This window comes from Ailuropoda melanoleuca, chromosome 13 (genome assembly GCF_002007445.2).
Source record: "Ailuropoda melanoleuca isolate Jingjing chromosome 13, ASM200744v2, whole genome shotgun sequence".
Classification (NCBI taxonomy): domain Eukaryota; kingdom Metazoa; phylum Chordata; class Mammalia; order Carnivora; family Ursidae; genus Ailuropoda; species Ailuropoda melanoleuca.
Window position 1 is genome coordinate 43,935,548 of NC_048230.1, and position 12,333 is coordinate 43,947,880.

Below are 12,333 nucleotides of genomic sequence, written 5' to 3' on the forward strand. Positions count from 1 at the left end.
TAAAAAAAAAAAAAAAAAAAAAAAAGGTGCCAGAAGGCAACAGTCAGCCCAGAGTTGAGTGTCTAACGAAAACATGCTTTGGGAAGAAGGAAAGATGAAGACGCTCTTAGGCGAAGGGAAAGGAAAGAGTTGGCGGTGCGGGCCTGCCCTAAAGGGGCTGCAGAAGACGCTCTTCAGGCCGCCAGGAAACGATGCCACATGGAGATGGGTGTCTTCAGGAATGGGGGAAGAACAACAGAAATGGTCAATATCTGAGTAAACAGAAAAGATAATTTTCCCTCAACGTTTTAAAAAATATATGTTAACTATTGAAAGCAAAAATCTGAATACTGGTGGGGTTTTCAACACCTGCAAATGCACACAACTGTGACATGAAGGGAGGGGGTTAGGCGTCTACGCTCAACTCCAAATCCCTTGCAAAAGGATGGGCGTGTAGCTGAAGTCCCTGGTGTGAGCCAGAGAACACACACACACACACACACACACACACACACACACACAGAGCCAGAAAGTCCGAAGGTGAAGTGGAATACTAAGAAGATTTTCAAATAATCTGAAAGGAGGCAGGAAGGGGGAACAGAGGGACAAACAGAACAATGAAGTGGTGGATCTAAATCCAGTTCTTAACAATGACATGAAATATAAACAGTGCAAACACACCAATTAAAGACATTGTCAAGCTGGAATAAAAAGCAAAAGTCTGACTATGCTATCTCTAAGCAGCCCACTTTAACATAAAGGCAGGTAGAAAGTAAAAAGATGGGGAAATGTATCTTGGAGACACAAGTCACAGGAAAGCCGGCATGGCAACGTCAGCATCAGACAGTGGGGATTTCAAGGTGAAGATTGCCAGCGATGGGGGCACGTGACGTGATGAAGGAAGGCGTCGCAGTCCAAGAGGAGTACCCACAGAACCAGAGGACTTCAACGCACAGGAAGCAAAACTCGGCAGAACCGGAGGACTGACCGTCTCTTGGAGGTGAGAGGCCAGCCCTCCAGGATGGAGACCAGCCGGACCGCCTCGCCCACAGCAGAGCACACGTTCCGTTCACGCGCACACGGGACACTCGCCAGCATGCGCCGTGTTCTGGGCCATGCCATAAACCCGAACAAATAAAAAAAAAATTTGAAATCCCACAAAGTATGTTTTCAGACCATAATGTAACGACTCTGGAAACTAATGACAGATCTCTGAAAGAGCCACAGATATTGAACAATTAATGGGGTAAAGAGGAATTCACAAGAGAAATTAGAAAATATTTTGAATTGAATGAAAATGAAAACATTAACATTTGTGGACTGTAGCTAGAGCAGAGCTTTTCCTCTAAGGGAAATTCACAATACTAAATGCTTTTTCTTTTTAAAAGGAAAGTTTCTAATCAATGAGCTAAAATTTCACCTTAATTAATTAGATAAAGGGCAAATTAAATCCAAAGTAATCAGACCCAGGGAAATAATAACAGAAATCAATGAAGACAAAAACATGAAAGAAAAATCAATGATAGCAAAATGCAGTTATTTGGAAAGCAGTCAATTTGACGAGCCTGAGCCAGACTGACTGGGACAAAGGAGGCACAAATTACAGCATCAGGGATGGAAGGGAACCATCACCATAGACCCTATAAACGTTAAAAGGACATTAAGGAAATATTAGTTCTATGCCTGTAAATTCATCAATCTACAGGAAATGGAGCAACTTCTCGAAAGCCACGTACCAGGCAGCTAGTCAAGGCTGCACGGACGGGCTGCGCACCCGTGTCTGCCAGACCCCGAGGGGCCACGTCAGCAATTCTGCATGAACTCCGACGAAGCCGATGAGAGAGTGCTTCCCAACGTGCTCTACCCGCACCCGCCACGAACACAGACACGAAACCCTCAGCAGAACAGGAGCAGACGGGCTCGAGCAATGTGTAAGAAGGGTCTTTATCCGGGAATAACTTGATTCTCAGATCAATCAAATGGGGTTTATCCTGGAAACAGAAGGTCAATTCAGCATACAGATGTCAATCCGTGTAATTCACAATATCAACAGACTAAAGAAGAAAGTCTGACATCTCAGTAGATGCAAGAAAAGCATCTGACAAAATTCAACATCCATTATTAAAAAAAAACAAAACCTAGCAAACTAGGGAAAGAGGGAACTTCTCTATTAAAGGCATCTGCAAAACCCTACAGTTAACAGCATGCTTCATGGCAAAGGGCTGAATGCACTTCCCCCATAAGATCAGGGACCAGGCAAGGGGACCCCTCTGACCCCTTCTATTCGACATCACATTGGGGGTCCTAGTCAGCATAATCAAGAGAGAAATCAGATGCACCCATGTTGGGAAGGAAGAAGAATAAGAAGACTGTGGACACAGAAAACCCCGAAGGGACCTACAGGAAATCTGTGAGAACTAACCAGCAGGTTTAGTGAGGTCACAGACCACCAGGTCACTGTACAAAATTCCATATGCATTTCTGTTTACTAGCAATGAACTACTAGAAACAAATTGGAATTTTAGACTCCAGAAACGGACTCCCACTGGCCAGGAGGGAATAGCACGCAGCAGGCCAGGGTGCCCACTACGAACTAGGAAAAGGACAAAACACAGGGCCTTCGATATTGGCAGCTCTTCGTGGGGCATGGTGAGGAAGCTTCCGGCAGGCCCCCTTCGATGGGGCGTACTGAGAAGGGGACTCCAGTGGCTCCACGGTTTAAACCCTTCTGCCGGAAGACCGTGTGTGCTGTCAGATCCCCCTTCCCAGCCAGGGTTCCTCACCACGGCTGGGGAAGATGGTCCACCAGAGGACAGGGAGGGCCGGGCCCGGATGGGAGAGGTCTGGGCAAGCAGGGAGGGCGTGGTGCAGTGGCAGCATGACCCCGGGGTCGGGGGCTGCTATGTGATAGACCAGGTAGTTCTCCAGGTCCCCAGTCACCTACCCGATCTCCTGACAAAGCCCTTTTCTGCTCAAGCCCAAGGCTCCTGACCGCCGGGACTGGCAGGTGCAGCGGCCCAGAGCCCTGGGGTGAGGTCTTGTGGCCCAGGGAAAGCCCCTCCCAGGTCCTGGCCCTGTGTGAGACGACTGAAGCCTGGTCCCACCTCACCTGTCCTGGGGGCTGGTGGTCAGATGCCTGGGGCAGGTTGCTGGAGCCCAGCTCCCTGGCTCCTGGCCACCACCTGGCCGCCTGGTCCTGCCAGGGCCGCAGATGGTCTGGGCTCCACTCAAAGTGTCCGCGGGCAACAGGTCAGGACTTCCATTCACTGTGCATGTCTCAGGGCAGCTGTCCTGTTTCTTCCTGAGAGGACTGGGCAGGGGAGGGGCTGCAGGGCCTCCCAGACATCAGGTGCTGGACAGCCTGGGACCCTTTTCAGGCCCGGGGGCTCCATCTGGAAGGCACCCGGGAATTGCTCAGCTCACAGTGGCCGATGGTCCTTGCTGCTTCTGGGCTCTGCCTGGGCTGCAGGACGCAGTTGAACCGAGTCCAGGGAGTCCCTTTGTTAGCGGGGTGGGGGGAGGGCAAGTTTGGGCCAGAAGTCTCTGAGAGCAGATGTCTGGCCTCCAGGTCTCACTTCCCTGATGGAGTTCTGAAATAAAGCTATGACATTCTAGAGAAGTCTGGCTCCTCTAAGAAAAGTGCCACGCACACGCCAAGGTGCCCATTGTCGTCAGGCACCAGGGAACGCAAACTAAACCATAATGAGACACCAGCTCCCATCCACCAGGACGGCCAGAATCAAAAATCAAACAAGCAGGGCTGGTGAGGAACGGAGAAATCAGAGCCCTGGCGCGTTGCTGGTGGAGACGTGCAGTCGTGAGTCAGTAGGAGGAACAGCTGGGTGGTTCCTCAAACAGCTAAACATAGAGTCACCATGTGACCTGGCAGTCCCACCCCTGGAGACGCACGCCGCGGGCCTGAGAACGGGCGTCCAAACAGAAGCGTGCGTGTGAGCGTTGGCACAGCCCCGAAGGGCGGACGTTCCCCCGGGGCCCGCTGGGAAGGGACGCGCTGTGAAGAGGAACGAGGAGCTGACACCTGCCGCCCCACAGGCGGGCCCCCAAGAAAGGAGCCAACGCAAAAGGTCTCACGGTGTAGGATTCCCCTGACGAGAAGCCCATGGGCCCAGAGCAGGCTGCTGGGTGCCAGCCATCGGCGGAGAGGAGCAGGCGCCTGACGACAGGGACAGGGCTCCCTTGGCGCTGGTGACCGTATTCCGGAACTAGAGCGAGGAGGCACAGCACCGTGAACGCACCAGGGGCCTCTAACATGGACTGAACTGCATACTTTAAAAGTTTACTCTGTGACGTGACTTTCGCCTCAATCTTAAAACAAGATGTTACAGGGGCCTCTGAATTACAGCGCACGATTCCTCACGCAGCCAGAGCTGCCAGGAGAGGTAACCCCATCCTGCACGGATTCCAGGCCATGTCTGTGCCGCACTGAGCCGCCTCTCACACGTATGACCTTTCCTTCCTCGCTGGGCCTTGAACATCGGAGAATTTCTAGTCCCTCAGACCCGGAGGTGGCCACCTGCCACTGCCCAGATTCAGGGGCAAGCACGAAGACTGCCACAACCGGAGCCTGTGGCTGCCCCGTCCCTGTCACCATCCCACCCACTCCTGCAGCCTGTCCACCCAGCTGTCCTTGAGGACGCCCTGCACATTCCAGACAGGGCCCTGCTTTGCCCTGGCCACCTCTCTCTGCACCTGCCACGTGTCCCCATCACCTTTCTGGGCTGTCCACCAGGTGGCAGTGAAGGCTCCCCAATGCGGACTCCCTGTCCACCTGCCCAGGCCAGTGCCCCTCATCCTCTCTGCAGACCAGGGGACCCGGATGCTGGGCCCCTGCTCCTGCAGGCGGAGCTTGGCATAAACACACCCGCGCCCTCGGCCTCTGTACCCCCCTCAGACAACAGCAGGGGGGGGGGGGCCCGTCCCACAAAGCCCCCACAGGGCTGTCCTCGGACTGACACTCCCAGTCAGAGCGGACCTGTCCCAGCCACCTGCAAATTACCAGCTCAACTTCCCAGCCACGCTGCACTGAAATCTCACCTTGGCTCTCCAGCAAGGAGCCTGTGTCCCCGCGGGAAGAGTCTCGGCTTTTACTCTCCCGATGCAGAATCAAGGTCACTGAGGTTTCCCAGCAGGAACTCTTCAAACCAAAGAATAAAGGAAAATTACAACCGAACCCAACACACCAGCCCCTGAGACCGCACAAAGGACTGCTGGTGCCTGCCTCGCAGAGGTGGTCTCTGAATCTGGGTGTGAATTAACAGGCGAGCTGCCAGACCTCCGCGGGGGCTGCACTTCTGTCCCCACAGAGCAACACTCTGCAAAGGCCACATGGTCGGCTGGGGGTTAAATGTCACCCTGGAGCTGTTTAAGTTGTTTCTCCCCACAGATGGAATGTTCTCTTCATACGGACATCTAGGCAACAGCCACAGTTTCCAGGGGCCTCTGAAAGATGTCTGTTTCTTCCAACTTTTGAGAGAGAGAAAGAGAGAAAAGCCTAACGGGGTAAATCATATTCTCAATCTAGACACTAGAATGATTTTTCTCAAAGTCATGTCACCTTCCAACCAGACCTGCCAGGGAAGCAGGTCACACTTCTTTGGGACCCAAAAGCCTGGTGGTGGCCTGGTTCCCCCCACACGTGGAGCCCTGTGCCGGCCCCGGCTGCTCCGGCCCTGCTGCAGCCTGGGTCCCCTAGGGGCTGCAGGAGGGACTGGCCCAGCGTCCCCTGCCCACTGCCCCTCCAGCCCAGGCACTTCTGTGGCTTCTTGGTCTGGCTGCCCTGTGGACCTGGACTATGGGCATTGCTCTCCCCAAGACCCCAGCCTCCTCCTCCCGAATTCCCTACCATTTGCCCCAGGAGCTCATAGCCAAATACCCTCTGTCCCCCACGGGTGTCCACCTGCACACCCCCGGTCCCCTTAGCCAGCCTGGCTCCTCGGCCAGCTCTGCTCGCTGCCTGGCCAGTTCTATCATGGGTATTCTAGCACATTCTAGGGTGAGCCGCAGCAGGGGATAACAATACTTGTGTGCTACCCAAGGGGACGGGACTTCACATTTCTTGAGTGCCTGTCACCCACTTGGGCTAGGCCTGTGGTCGTCCCGCTGAGGGGACAAAGCTGCCCCGCCGTCCGGCATGTGCACATGGACAGCCGCCAGACTGGCCCAGCGTCACATTCACACAGCGAGGACGACGTCCCTGGTTCCCGAGCACGTGAGAAGGGGGGAGGCCTGAGTGCCAGGAAGAGCAGAAGCTGGTGCTGCCTCAGGCAGAAGCCGCCCACTGGTCCCTGTGCCACGTCCAGGGGACACACCTGGCCCTGGACAGGCCCCCACATTAGGAGCCACCCCAGACAGGGAGACGACTGGGCAGCCACAGTTGGGAACCAGGGACACGCTGCTGGGCCAGTCTTGGCAGATGTCCATGTCCATGCCAGACAGTGGGTCAGCTTTGTCCCCCCCCAGCAGGTGACCCACAGGCCCAGCCTGAGTGGGCCTCAATACTCCCCTGGGGGGTTTCAGGATCTGCAGCGAGAAGAAAAAGTCAGATTTCAGGGCTGAAGACAACATTTTAAAATCCGGCTTTAAATAAACATGGAATAAAAAAAGAGCGAGCGGAGCCTCCGGCAGCTGAAATTAGAAGCAGCGGCCCCGGGCCGGGGAGCCATCTGTGTGCGCCAGGCAGCGCCGTCTGCAGTCTCCGGCAGCGCCCAGGGGCGGGGGGCGCCTGGACGGGGAGGGCCGCTGGGCCAGGCCAGGCCCTGTTTTCCAGGGCGTCCCCCGAGCCCCCCGACTCCAGAGAACATGTCGCCTCCTCTCTGCGCCAAACCCCCTTTCCAACATCACCGTCGGGCCGCTCAAGTCCGCTGACAAGGAGAGAGAAACCCGGCTTGGGGCGGAGGGGGAACAAGCATGGGGCAGCCACGTCTTCCCGTCCCTCCCGGGCCTTGGAGTGACCGCCGCCCGTGCACCCAGGGCCTCGTGGTCTCAGCGGCCCCCCCAAGGGCCCTGACCCCCCCAACCACCCCCCCTGCACAGAAGGGGGCCCCTGGGGGCCCCCTGCCTTCCCGCCCCACCTGGGCACACGGAGGCCCAGGGGCGGGGCGATTTAAATCCGCACTGTCAGCTACCGCGTCCCCATCAGCAGGTGGGTGCCTGAGCTGGCAGACTCGGGATGACGCGGACATGCAGAGGGGGGAGGAGCCCCGAAAGTCGGAGCCTCTTCGCGCCCCGGCGCTCACCCCCGCGCCGCCTCCCACGGCCCCTGGAGTCACGCCGAGGCGCGAGGATTATGTAAGGAGGCCGGTTGCTGGGGAACCTCTCCCACCCAGCCCTGCCACGCGGCCAGCACCTCCTGGCTCCTCCACCTGTGAGGACCCCCTCCGGCCCTCCTGCCAGCCTGGCCAGCAGGGAAGCTGGGGGAACGCTCCAGGCTGCCAGGCTAGGAGAGCTGACGCTAAGCCCCCGGTAACTATCGGCCAGGAGGGGCCTGGAGGCCACACCTGATCCTGTCTTCCTCTTCGTGGGACAGCCAAGCCAGCTCCTGGCCTTAGAGACAGCGTCCCTTCCCAGGCAGGGCTCAGCTCAGACCTCCCTTCTAGGCACGCCCTGTGCTCCCACGTCTGTGCTCCCTGGGGGACAGACAAGGTAAGGGCACAGATCCCTCCAGGAGCAGGCTGAATCTGTCCTGTCTAGGGCCAACGTTTTGCCTACAGAGGAGAAAGCCTTTCAACCGAGTTCAGGTCAAGAATGAGCAGGTTTTGGGGAAAGTGCAAATGCGAGGAAACAGCTGGGGAGCAGGGAGGGAGATGACCCTCATCTGGGGCGGCAGGAGATCGGCCTGGGCCGCCCCACCCTGGCCTCCCTGTAAGGCTGTGGCCTCACACAGGGCCACCCTCCAGCACGGAGCCACGCTGCCGTCCACAGACCTGGGCACCCTCTGCGGGGACCGGCCGACTGCTCTACCTGCTGGCGCCACAGAGGTGGGGTTCAGGGGGGGTGTGCAGGCTGCAGAGAGGCTGGCGCCAAAGATGCTGGTGTCCTTTCTTTGATAAACTTTAGTTTCAGGCAGTTTTGAATATACACAATTATTGCAAAGATACACCACCTGCATTTCCCATCATCGGCCCGTCCTGCCAGCGCGCAGGTCGGTCACAAGTCAGGAACCAGCCTCCCTGTTGTGAACAGAAGTCCACGCTTTGTTCAGCTTTCCTTGGTTTTCCTGTCCTCTGTCTCTCTGCCCCGGTTGTCTCGTCTCCCCAGGCACCTCTGGGCTGAGCTGTCTCTCACGTCCCTTGGTTTTGGGGGGCCTGGCAGTTCTGGGGGTGCCAGATGGGGTGCTGGGGCCGTCCCTCCATCGGGATATGTGACGTTTCTATAGCTGTTACACTGGGTGATGGGTTCTGGGGGAAAGGCCACAGAGCTGAAGGGCCTTCTCTCACGTCAGGGCCACATGGGGTCACCGTGGTGTGAGCTGGCTCCCTCGCTGAGGGGTGCTGGCCAGCGTCTCCCAGCAAAGCTCTTCTCACGCACTCCCTGGAAGGCGGTGGCCACACACGGCCCACACGTAAGGGCTGGGAGTCTTCTTGAGGGACCCCCACTTTTTAAAGGGCAGCTTCTCATGTGCCTTTCTACACGGCATCTGGGTGCTTTCTAGAAACGTCCGTCTAAGGGTATTGACGATAATCTCTAAAACATTTGAAGGTTCATCACATGCCAGGCACAGTTCTTGGTGTTTTTCCTGCTGTTTGCACCTCTGATCTCCCGAGGCTCTGCGGCAGGTGCCCCTGCCCACCTCCCCCAGGGTGGGGCCCACAGAGGCCGGGGAAGCACTCAGGCCCCACTGGGCTGTGCCGGTGACTGGCTCCTGGTAACCAGCTCTTCCTCCACTCTGCGTCCACTCCCTCAACAGCACACCCAGCTGGCAGACACCAGACCTCACCCAGGGGCAGGACACGGCTGTCCTTTTGTGCCGGACAAAGCCGCGGTGTGCTGGAGGCCACTGAGGAGACCTTCCTGCTGGTAGGAGGCAGGACTCCGCCAGCTCAAGGCGTCTCCAACCTTTCTTGCTGATACTGCGGATGGTCACGGAGAACATGGGCCTGGCCAGGACCCAGAAAACAGTCCTCCGGACACAATTCGAACAGTTGTGCTGTAACCCTGGCCCAGGCCAGTCGCCTGGTGCACCTGCTGTGGACGGGGTCAGCAGTGCAGGCCAGGTTGGATGGGAAAGGTGAGGTCCTGCTAGGAATGCCCGTCCCTCTGGCCCTGGAACTTTCTAGTTACCGATTATGAGTGCTTTAATCCAGGAAGGAGGAAAGGAGGAGGAGTCTGGATTGGCTGGCTCCTTCTCTGAAAGCCGGGAGGAAGGAGGAAGGAGGAAGGCGGAGGGAGAGAGAAACGGCCCCCTTGCCAAGCAAGCACACATGTCCCTGTGATCTGAGCCGAATGGCCGCCCCTTAGACCAAGCTCAGCAGAAACCAGGTTAGGCAAAAAGAGACACGGAGGTGAAAGCCCTTCAAAGTTTTGCTGGGCAGCCACCTCAGAAAGGGCTCCTGTTTAGCAAAAATTCACAAATCCTTGTGCCTGCCTGCCAGGAGAACAGCTTGCTTGAAAAGCAAAGGCTGTCATCCTGTAATTAAATCTGAGACCCCCCTCCCTACGTGACGCTGAGATGAAACCACTTATATAACACGCCTAAAAATAAGCTGATGAAGAGACGCACTTTCATTTTCCCCGCTCCCAGCCCTTTACTCCTGGGCCGCCCAGGCTGGGGTCTGATGAGCCGGGCTCGGTGCTGGCAGCCCCTCACGCTTGGGTCCTCACCTCCGACTGCAGCCCAGCAGCCCACATGCATCAGGGCCCAGGGCCGGTGCACCCCCTGGCTCAGAGCTGGGTGCTGGAGATCCACATGGCTACACACCTCCCCGGTCACGCAGACCGCAGAGCTGAGGCCCGACAATCAGAAGTGACAGCGAAGCCGGTGGCCACAGGGTGCCAGAACATCTGCCTTCCAGGGACCCCTGAACTGCCCCCCAGCTCTGGCCCGAGTGCGGGAAAAACACCACCCTGGGCTGGGGCGTGCTGCCCATCTCGGCTGGCGCTGGCCCTCTTGCTAATCCTCTCAGACTCCTCTATCGTGACAGCGCCTTCCTCTTGCTGGTCTTGGAGGGGGTGGGCCAGACCCCATGTCCAGTGATTTCCCAGATGCACAGACCGCCAACCTCCAGGCAACGCATTCAATCCCATAGCCCCCCACACACTCTGAGTTAACCGGAGAAGGAACGAGGTGGGCTTTATAAAGGGCTCTGAACACCTCCAAAATAAAAAGTTGTCGAAACAAGGGTACCCCCTGAACTCTGGGGGCTGGCGCTGGGGCTGCTCTCTCAGCACTTAGCCCACTATCTCGCCTTGCCCACTGTTCAGGCCCTGGGCCTTTACCCTTGGCCCTAGCCCCGCCCCAGACACCATCACCACTTGAAAGGGCTTCCACGCAAGGAAGAAACCTCTCAGAGAACACTGGTGTCTCCCGGGCAGGGGCTCAGACCCCTGCTGAAGACTCCTTCACAACTGAAGGAGCAGGCACGCCCGTGCTGAAGATCTTTCTGGAGTCTGGTGGCTCAGCGAGGCCGCCAGGCAGGATGCAGGTCTCCAGGCCTTGCTACCATGGCCTCGCCCACATCTCACTCTGCACCTGCCATCAACCCTGCCGGCGTCCTCAGTGACGCTGGATGCAACACTCCTTCACTTTCACTGGGGGCAGGTGCTGACTGATGGGCTCCCTCCCCAGCATGGACTGCAGGGCCATCAGTACACCGAGAAGGCAGGCCAGGCTCCCAGTGGGTCCCCTACCCCAGCCACTACCAAAGTGAGCATGCCCTCGGGCAGGACGCCGAAAGTCAGGAGCGGGAGCTTCTAGAGGGCTGCGCTTCGGACCACAGATGCTTCTCCGGAGACAGCCCTCTCCTCCCTCTACTGTCTGGAAACCGATGGGAGCAGACAGCTCGAAGTTCTCCAGGCTGATTCCCCTCCCACAGTGATGAGAGCCCCCCTCCCCGGTTTTCCCACCAGCCTCCACCTGTCATTCTTCTGGTCCCAACCACGTCACTTCCCTTCGGGCAGGCAGCAGCTCTACCCTCCACCCACAAGCCCCACCTCCACCCTTGACCCCAGTCAGGTCAACGGATGTTAGTCCTAGGGTTGGCTGCATGGAAGCATGCACGGCACCAAGCTGGCCTAGAGAAATGGGAAAGAAGGGGAAAAGACAGTCCCAACGTCAGCTGCACAAGCAGGTAAGTATCCCAGTCGTTAGAGCAAATCTGAATCGGCTTTCTGTCACTTGCCACCAAAAGAATCCCAGAATCTATAGACACAGGAATCCACCTGAAAACACTGCAAGCGATAAAGAAAAAAAAGGAAGCCATAGCTGGGATCAGGAAAGAAATTCAACCAAAAAGGATCTGCCTGTGATGGAAGGCTCGCAGGTGGGGCAGGCGGCCTCTTCCCGAACGTCCGTCGCTTTCCTTTCTCAGCAGCGCTCCTACCAAGCGGAGCGAGGTCCGTTTGGGTCCGGGGCGCTGTGACTTCAGGACTTGCCTTGGTCCCGCTCTGTCCACAGCCATCCAGCGGGTCTGTGTCTCCCTGGGCAGCTGCTCTGGAGGAGAGGCGTGAGCGACTGTCCTGGATGGGAGGCTGGCGGAGAGTGTCAGGCTTCATTAGACGGAAACACTCAGATCTGCTGTTTTACAGCATAAAGCAAATAATCCCTCTATGTAACTCTAATTCATGTAAATATTTTTCCAAAGCAATGGTACTGGGAGCCCTGTGTGCCAGCTTGGTCAGCTTCCCTGTGGAACCTCCCAGGAAAGGCCTTCAAAACCAGCAGCCCTGTCTGATCTCTCCATCCCTCAAGGGAGGTTCTCCCTCCCCAAAGAAACTGCCCCCAACGAGGGTCATCTGCCATCACAGGGTCCTATCCTCCTCGGGGGGTCCCCCGCAGTACCCCCCCCACAGGGTCCTGTCCCCACCCCCCATCCGCCCCCTCTAAAAAAAAAAAAAAAAAAAAAAAAAAAAAAAAAGATCTTCCTGGCAAATTCTCCTCTCAGTCCCCCAGGACACTCCCCTCTCCAGGATCTTCCCCAGGGCTCACCCCACCCGCGTGGTCACCCCTCCCAGGGTCCTCCCCTCGAGGGTCCTCCCCTCCCGGGGTCCTCCCCTTCCAGGGTCTTCCCCCAGGACGCAACCCCACCCCCGGGTCCATCCCTCCCACAGCCCACCCTCCCAGGGTCCTCCGCAGGGTCCATCCCTCTTAGGATCCACCCCCAGGATCCTCCCCTCTCA

At 57.3% G+C, this 12,333-nt stretch overlaps 1 long non-coding RNA gene across 1 annotated transcript; it reads right to left on the reverse strand.

Moving 5' to 3' along the window:
• Positions 1-1,907: 1,907 nt before the first annotated feature.
• Positions 1,908-11,884, reverse strand: LOC117795415. Its single transcript, XR_004619416.1, has 2 exons — positions 3,089-11,884; positions 1,908-2,707 (listed from the first exon to the last, which is right to left on the reverse strand). It is a non-coding gene; the product is annotated as an uncharacterized LOC117795415 (long non-coding RNA).
• Positions 11,885-12,333: the final 449 nt, after the last annotated feature.